The sequence below is a fragment of the Petaurus breviceps genome, unplaced genomic scaffold (genome assembly GCF_028583685.1).
Source record: "Petaurus breviceps papuanus isolate PSGF00001 unplaced genomic scaffold, PetGlider_PUasm1.0 187, whole genome shotgun sequence".
NCBI classification, from domain to species: domain Eukaryota; kingdom Metazoa; phylum Chordata; class Mammalia; order Diprotodontia; family Petauridae; genus Petaurus; species Petaurus breviceps.
Window position 1 is genome coordinate 24,170,661 of NW_027185799.1, and position 9,229 is coordinate 24,179,889.

Genomic DNA, 9,229 nt, shown 5'->3' on the forward strand with positions numbered 1-9,229 from the left:
CATCTGATACCTCCGGCAGCTGAGAAAACCCCAGCAGTTGGGATGAAAGCTCCCCTGTCTGGTGGCAGAGTCCTACTGTGGCAAAAAGCCCAGGGGTCAAGTGACTGAGGGGCCACATGACCAGGCAAAGGAAACAAAGCAGACAGAAGATTCCAATATTAGACTCTTATTTTGGGGACAAAAAGGAGCAAAGCATGGAACAGGAGGAAGACAATGAAGTCAGAACTCCTGCACCAAAACTTCAAAGGAAAATACAAGCTGTTACAGGCCATAGAGGACATTAAGAAGCAGGTAAGAGAAGTGGAGGAAAAATTGTGAAGAGAAATGAGAACGATGCAGGAAAATTACAAAATGAGAGTCAACAGCCTGACTGAGGAAAATAAAACTTTAAAAAATAGACTGACTCAAATGGCAAAAGAGGCTCAAAAAGGCAATGAGGAGAAGAATGCCTTAAAAAGCCTTATTTGCCAGATGGAAAAAGAATCTCAAAAACTCAATGAGGAGAATCATGGCTTCAGAATTAGATTGGAACAAATGGAAGCTAATGACTTTATGAGAAATCAAGATGCTGTCAAACAGATACAAACAAATGAAAGAATGGAAGGCAAGGTAAACTATCCAATGGGAAAAACCACTGACCTGGAAAATAGATCCAGGAGAGATAATTTAAAAATTATTGGACTACCTGAAAGCCATGATCAAAACAAGAACCTAGAAAGAATCCTCCAAGAAGTTCTCAAAGAAAACTGCCCTGATCTTTTAGAACCAGAGGGCAAAATAGAGGTTTAAAGGATCCACCGATCACCTCCTGAAAATGATCCCAAAAAGAAAACTCCTAGGAATATTATAGCCAGGTTCCGGAATTCCCAGATCAAGAAGACAATATTAGAAGCAGCCAGGAAGAAACAATTTGGATATTGCGGAAACACAATCAGGATTACTCAGGATCTGGAAGCTTCTACACTGAAGGATCGAAGGGCTTGGAATATGATATTACAGAGGGCAAAGGAGCTGGGATTAAAACCAAGAATCACCTACCCAGCAAAACTGAGTATCATGGTTCAGGGGAAAATATGGTCATTCAGTGGAATAGAGGACTTTCAAGCATTCTTGATGAAAAAACCAGAGTTGAATATAAATTTTGACATTCAGATACAAGAAGCAAGAGAAGCATGAGAAGGTAAAAAGGGAAAAGAAATCATCAGTAACTTATCAAAGTTGAACTATTAACATTCCTACATGGAAAAACAATAACTATAACTTATGAAACTTTTCTCAGTAGTTGAAGGAAATAGAAATATATATATATGTCTATATATGAGGGTATATGGGCATATGAATACATATGTGAATGTGTGTATATATGTTTACAGGTATCCATAGATAGAGGGCACAGGACCAATTTAACAGGAAGGAATGATACTTAAAGGTGAAATTAAGAGGTGAGACAGGAATATAATGAAAGGAGATGGGAAGAGACAGAATGTGGTAAACTATCTCATATAGAAGAGGCAAAGGAAAATGGGTACAATGGAGGGAAAGAATAGGAAGGCAAAAGGGAATGGGTCAAACTTATTTCCATTGAATTTAGCTTGAGGAGGAAATGAAATACACACTAAATAGGGTATCTCATCCTCCAGGAGGGTAGGGGGCAAGGGGATGAGAGGGGGGATGATGGAAGGGAGGGCAGGCTGGGGGGGGGAGGGAAGTTGGGAGCACCACTTTTGAAAAGGGACGGGATCAAAGTAGAGAATAGAACTAGTGGGAGGTGGGATAGGAGGGAGGGAAATATAGTCAGTCTTTTACAATACATCTACTATGTTATTGTTTTGCATTAGCCACACATGTACAACCTATACTGAACTGCTTCTCTTCCCACTAAGGATGGGCGTCAAGGGAGGAAGGGAATGAATCTGGAATACAGAGTTTTAAATGAAATATTCAAATATATATATATATACCATTATTAATGCTATTTTACATATAATTGGGAAATAAGATATATAGGCACTGGGGCATTGAGATCCACTGGAAAAGGTGAAAGGGATGTGGGAGAGAGCAGATTGGAGGAGGGGATATCCTGTGGGACTGCTATTTTGGGGTGGTGGGTAGGGGAAAAACGGGGAGAAAATTTGTAACTCAAAATCAAAAAAAAATTTTTTTTAATTTTAAATAGAGTTCCTCCCTTAATTGGACTCATTATCTAGAAAAAGGATAAGGGCACAAACACAGAAAACTGTATGTTATTGAATGATCAATGTCTTTTTGGCTTGTTTTTAAGCACTACTGGTATTTCACACATATAGGGAGCTTCCAGTGAGATTCTCCTACCATTAGTGATCCCCAACTTCATATCTAAGGAGTTGCCTGGTATATTGAGGAGTCAAAGGACTTAGCCAGGATCTCATAACTAGAATGGTTATGACATTGATATTGATATTGATTATGATACATGATTATGACAAGAGACAAGACTTGTTCTTAAGACTTCCTGGAGAGGCCTTAAGAGAGGCCTACTCTCTACCCACTATGCCATGTTGCATTTCAACAAGTGCATTACAATAGTTTAAAACAAAATGGCAAGTGAGGTCTGAGAAGTAGTTATTAACTGAGGGAATTAGGGTAGACTTCATAGAGGTGATCTCTGAGTAGACATTTAAAGAATGGGTAGAAATTCAGTAAGTCAATATGAAGAGGGGAGGGCACAAGGAACATAGTGAATACTCCGAAAAATAGCACAGAAGTTACAGAGCTAATAGGACATTTGAGTCACTCCATATTTAAGTACACCTAAATCTGAGGAGTCAAACATGCAACCCAAGGAGTATACGTGGCTCACAACACTCAAAAGTTTGTCCTTAACCAGACTAAAATGCAATTGTGAAATACTAAATGAAATTAATAAAAAATAAATATAAAAATATGCTTTTCTAAGTTAATATGTGGCCCACAGGGATCCCTATGTACAGTTCAGTGGCCTTAATTTATATTTGAATTTGACAATATGAAGAACTGGAGTGGGAGACCACTGGAAAGATGGGAAAATTCTGGAGGGCCATGAACATAAAGCAAAGAAGTTTAAATTTTCCTTGGTAGATAATAGGGAGCCACTGAAGATTTCTTGAGCAGAAGATTGAAATGATCACATCTCTTTCTAAAAGAATAATTTCAAAAAGAGCTACATCCTGGAGCAAAAAATTTGAAACTATTTATTCAGTGACCTATGCTTCCCAGCCTGTGGCATTCGTCATCTTTCTTAATGATTTCTCTTATCATTAATGCATTCATTATTCATTGACTGTGATCTCATTGGTGCCTTTGACACTTGCAGTCACCAACACTCCAGAGCCCTCATCAGACCCCTGAGCTTTTGTGACCTGGAAAAAGCATCTAGCCTAACAGCTCATCTAAAGAGTCTTATGGTATTTGAATATAGTTTTGCCAATCAAATTAAGTGCAGTTTCTGAACCAAATATTATTAGCATATTATGAAAACCAGTAGCTCCATTCACAGATAAAAATAGCTCCCATTCCCACGAAACTTTCAGGCTTTTTTATGCTTTCCTCACAACAACCCTATGAGTCAGACTCTGAAAAAGACCACAAATGGGAATGGACTAAATGCTAAAGACAAATGAGCGCGTTTTTTTTTTTTTGGTCAGGTACCCCAAACTGGGGCAGTGGAAAGAATGCCAGATTGTAAATCAGAAGACTTATATGCAGCTCCTGGCCCTATTTTTGTGACTTTATGAAAATCACTTCCCCTCTCAAGGTCTCAATGTATTCTGTAAAATGAGTGGATTAGACTAAAGCGGAAGTTAGCAACCTAAGGCCAGTAGTTGCAGACCCTACCTAGTTGCCCTTTTTGATCAGAGGTGAGTGAAAATACATATGTAATTTTTTTCCCCACTCCAGTTCATAACCCCTTGGAATCTAGCCACAGATTATGCAGTAGATAAATCAGTAAGCCTATAGTCAAGAAGATTCAAGTTAGAATATATCTTCAGGAATGTATTAGCTGTGTAACCCTGGCTGCCATTTAACCTCTTTCTGCCTCAGTTTCTTCAACTGTAAAATGGGCATAATAATAGTCCTAGCAACAACACAGGGTTGTTGTATGAATCAAAAGAGACAGTATTTGCAAAGTGCTTAGCACAGGACCTGACACATAGTAGGTATTCAATAAAAGTCTGTTTCCCTCCTTCCATGGACCTCTTGTGGGTCTATGGACCCCAAGTTAAAAAACTTGATGTAGAATCTCATTGCTAAAGCAAGAGTTTTGGTTGGTTTAGGTTTTCCCCCCATTCCCTTTCTCTCTGTCTTTTCCAGTAAGGAGCTCTAGGTCAAAAGAGTACCTTCCCATGTCTGCTAAAGATGGAGATGCTGTTTTTCATAAGTTATCGAAGTTTATATGATTTAGAGTCAGAAGAGACCTTGAAAATCATCTAATCTAACACCATTATTTTGCAGATGAGGAAACTGAAGTCCAGACATGTTTTACAACCTACTCAAGTTCCCACAGGTACCATGCAATAGAACTGGGATTTGAACCTATGACCTCTCACTCCAGATCCCATGCTCTTTTTACCACTGAGTGACTTCTAGATGCTGATTGCTATCCATCTGTCACTCCCCACTGCCTTATCAACTCAGATTCCCTCTCATAGGTTTCGGGCTGGGGGGAAAAGGTAGTAGAGTTATTATCCAGGTTATTTATTCTGTACCAAATATGAAACAGCCTGTCCTAGATTTGGGGTGAAAATATGCTTTGAAGAACAGTCAGAAGAGTTCCATATTTATTGGACATTTATTGCTGCCACTTTATGGGAAAAATTAGTCTTTTATGCTTTCAGTAATGATTCCCTAGGTTCTCCTTTCAAACCAGCCTGCTCATAAATTCCTTGTTTTTATAGTAGGGCAGAAAGATTCTAAGCTTACTTCTCTTTTGTCACAGGAACATCTGGCCTGAGAAAGCGAAACTGCTGGAAATGAGAAGGCTTAGAGGTGAAGGCAAAGCTCAGAAAGGGGCCTCTGAGGATCCAGAACACTTGGTCTTTCTGTAATTCAAACAAAGGGGCAGGCCTCAATAGATAACCCAGAAGGTATAGCTGGAAAGCACAAATTTCTTATAAACACTAGGCCTCCATTAGGACCAAGCAAAGAGTTTCCTTTCTGTGCTTTGCTGTGGGTGAGTGATGATCGACAGATGCTGTTTGAAGAGGGTCTCCTAGTGTCTGGCATCTGGCAGTAGTGCATTCTCTTTCTGGAAGCCACGAATAAATGTCTAAGAATCAGAAGCATGTGTTCAAGCAGCCCTCAGGCAGCTATGAATGATGAAACGCTCCCTCCAACAGAGCGCATACGCTGTGCAGTGGTCGACTCCCCCGGTCAGCAACCTGCATCAGGTCCTTCCTCTTTGCTTGATTCAGCATTGAGGAAAACACTGCCCAATCCTCATGTACTTCAAGTCCCACACTTCTGTGACTCATGGAGACAAGAAAGAAGGAAGCAAAAACAAGGCAGCTTTATATTCACCATTGAGATGAATCTGTTCTAGAAGATAATGGATAAGTGGAAGAGAGAACCAGATTCTTACTGCATGGTGATGAATATCCTTCAAGATTAATATAGTTATTATTGATAATGCTGATTTGGACATGAATTAAAAATCAGATCTCATGCTAGAGCAAGCCTTCACCTTCCAATTTCTCTTTCCTCTCACTCATCTTCCACGCCAACTCCCTTTTCCCTCACATGCACTTTAGCAAGAGTATTTCTATTTTATAGAGAAAAGACAAGAAACCCTATATTTCTCATTTTCATAAAGAGTAGGCCCCCCCCCAAAAAAAACTGAAACAACAATAAAAAAGGCTCTAATAGTAAAATTATCTCTTAACAGAGATAATCCATTAAACAAAAATCCTCCTCACTTTGCCATAAATAGAGCCGTGACCTGAAGGTACTAGAAAAGATATTTGCATCGTAAGAGAAAGAGAAATGTGAGATAGCGGAAAAGGTGTTAGATTTGAGGTCAGAAGCTCTAGGTTCAAATCTCAGTTTTGTTCCTTGTTACCTGAATTCGTAGATGCCACTTCATCTCAGTTCCCTTTTCTGTAAAATGAGGGGGTTGAAATAAAATGATCCCTACGTCTCTTCCAGATTTAAATCCTATGATCCCAAAGTATGGGCTCTAGTTCTGGTTTTGATATTAACCTTTTGTGTGAGTCTGAGATTTAATTTTTTCACCTGTAAGATAAAGAGGTTGTGCTATAAAATCTCTAAGGTTTATTCTATGGCTCCATCAGTCTAGCCCTTGCTTGTATGACAGGAAGAAGAGAATGGATTCCATTGGCTTAGGATATACTAAATTAAAGTCTTTTCTGTCTTGCAAGAGGAAAAAGCCTGATTCCTTTCCTCCCATCAGGCTTAATGTCCAGAAAAAACTTTGAGAGCTCATCTGTTTCAGTTCCCCAGGCTTTTCAATTTTGTTTCTTGATAGAATTGATGTGAAGCAACCATTCATTAATGACTAAGCTTTTATTGAGTACCTATTATGCACCAAACCCTGCCACCTACTTTGGAGGCATTTATAATCTATATGAGATAAAAACATAAATATTATATATCTGTGTACAAAGAATTGAGACAAATAGAATTGAGACAAAAGAATAGAGAACAAAGCAATGTTTGTCTAGTATCCCTTTGGCTACAGGACTGACCCAAGGTACATATGTAAGATTGTATCTGCTTACAGATATGGAACGGAAGAGGAGACATTGACTTGTATGGGCCTGCACTGCTGTTGTGACCCTCTCCAAGAAATCAGACACCAAGAAGTGACAAAGCTTACAGCTATGAAAAGAAAACATTTACTTGTAAGACCACAAGATTTTTGGCGCCAAAAAGACTGGCCCAGCGGGGAACCCCATGTGCCAAGAAGAAACCCAAATCCATTCTTTGCTTTGGCAAACCAGATGCTTATCCTTTTAGGTACTCCTTCTATGAGGTTATGTCCCAGAGTGTCAGAAGTCCCCAAAATCTAATTCTCAGATGAATTAGGCCCCAGCTTCCAATACACCCTAGTTTAATTTGATGAGTTTTTCACAAAATATCTCAGGCTCATTCTCACACACAGGAAAACTGTGAGAAGATCAATCTCTGGCCTGTGTAACTCACCAAAAGGGCTAATTCCCCAGTATACTCTCAATTTAACAAGCCACCAAGGGCAGGACTGATCTAATTGAATCTGGCCAAAAACAAAAATAAATATGCAGGATGGATTTATGCCCAACCCTATGCTTCCCATGGCATCAAGTAATCTTTTTTATGATGTGGTTCCACCTTCATTTAAGACCACCACAGTCTAGATGACTCATGATGCCAGTGAAAAGTTTAACTATGAACTCTTCTCCAGTGATTTTTCATCAGAGTTGATTTCTCCAGAGCCAATAAGGACAAGGTTCATAGGTTTCCTCATCCCTGTCAATAAGTTGCCATTTGATATCTCTGACCATTACTGTCTCCTACACAAACATATAGTTGTGGAAGACTTTCTCCAAGTCCTCTTGGAGATCAGCATTTCTTTCTTCCCTCGTGTACTCATTTCCTCTTATGTCCAGAAGCTCATGTCCTCTTATGTCCTCTTACACATGTGCCCCAGGCAATGATGTGGGAAGGTTTTACCTACATGCCTGCTTACAAGGAAAAGGACTATTCTAGAGAAACTAATAGAGAATCACATAGTTGGAGGGGATAGTCAAGGTCATCTTGTCTAACCCGCCTTCTACAAAATCTGTACTATAAAAACAACAAATAATAGTCAAAAGAGAAGTAGAAAAAATATGTACATATATAATAAAGCTAAGTACAAAAATAAATTAAAATTAAAACATAATTGAACTTTAAAAATAAACAAAGCGCTATTTTTTTTTAAGAAAGATTAAAAAATATATTTGATCAGCCATTAGCAATCAATCCAAAAAAGGGAGAGGGTACAAACTAGCAATATTAGAAATAAAAAGAATCAGACACCAATTAGAATGACTAAACATCTATGTAGAGAGATAGGTGACTACTGATTGACTGAGAATGCTGAGTGTGATGAACATAGATCCTTTTATCCAGAATATTATGTTACACTAGAATCATGCCAATACTAGAAGGTGTGAGAACAATCTGTGATATCTGAGGAGCTGGATTACAACCAAATGGACATACACCTGAGAGCCTAAGATTTCTACTGGACAGCAAGCCAAATGCCTATGCAAACCTTTTTTCCCCCATAAACCTTGCCACAGTTTCTATGCATGACAGGCAGTGAGAACGGATGGTTGATGAAAGGCAAATAGTGAGGATACAAGCTAAAAAGCTAGGTAGTGAATCTTAAGTTCCAGAGAGCAGAAGACATCTACTGCTGAGAAATGGTAGAAGTTGGAGCTGTTCAATGAAGTGCTATATCAGGCCGTGACTTATCCCATGTATGGAACCAGAGAGCAGCTGTTACTACCCTGAGCATACCGTCTAATAGTCTTCAATGTCTTACATGATGATTTTGGACATATGGGTCAAGAACCCTAGAGCTAGTGAGAAATAGATTATACTAATCCCAAAGTGCTATAGATGTCAAGAAAAAGCATAAAACTTATGCCAGTTATGTACAAATGTACTTATGTACAAAGAAAAGTATTACTAACCAAAGCTGTATATTTGGAAACTGTAAATACCAGCAATCCTTGGAATATATCTATATTGATTTTTTCAATCTCTGAAACAGAATAATAAAGACATATCACATCTTAATTGTGATTAACCATTTCACCAGGTATAAACAAGCATATGCAACCAGAAATCGGAAAGAATCCGCTTGCTCTTAATAAAATGCTACAGGAAGGAATTTCATTGTATGGATTCTCTGGCAGCTAGGTGGTACAATAGATAGAGTGCCTGGCCTAGAATATGGAAGATCTGGGTTCAAACTTGACCTCACATACTAGCTACATGACCCGGGCAGTTTCTTCAACTGCAAAAGGAGCTGGAAAATAAAATGGCAAATCTAGTATCTTTGCAAGGAAATGGCCAAAACTGGGTCATGAAGAGTCTGATACAATTGAAAATGATTTCCACAGGAACCAAGAGGGAAGTGGGGTCAAGGTTGTATCAGCGGGGCGGCCAGGTGGCTCAGCGAGTAAGAGCACCGGCTCTAGTTTCGGGAGGACCTGGATCAAATCCA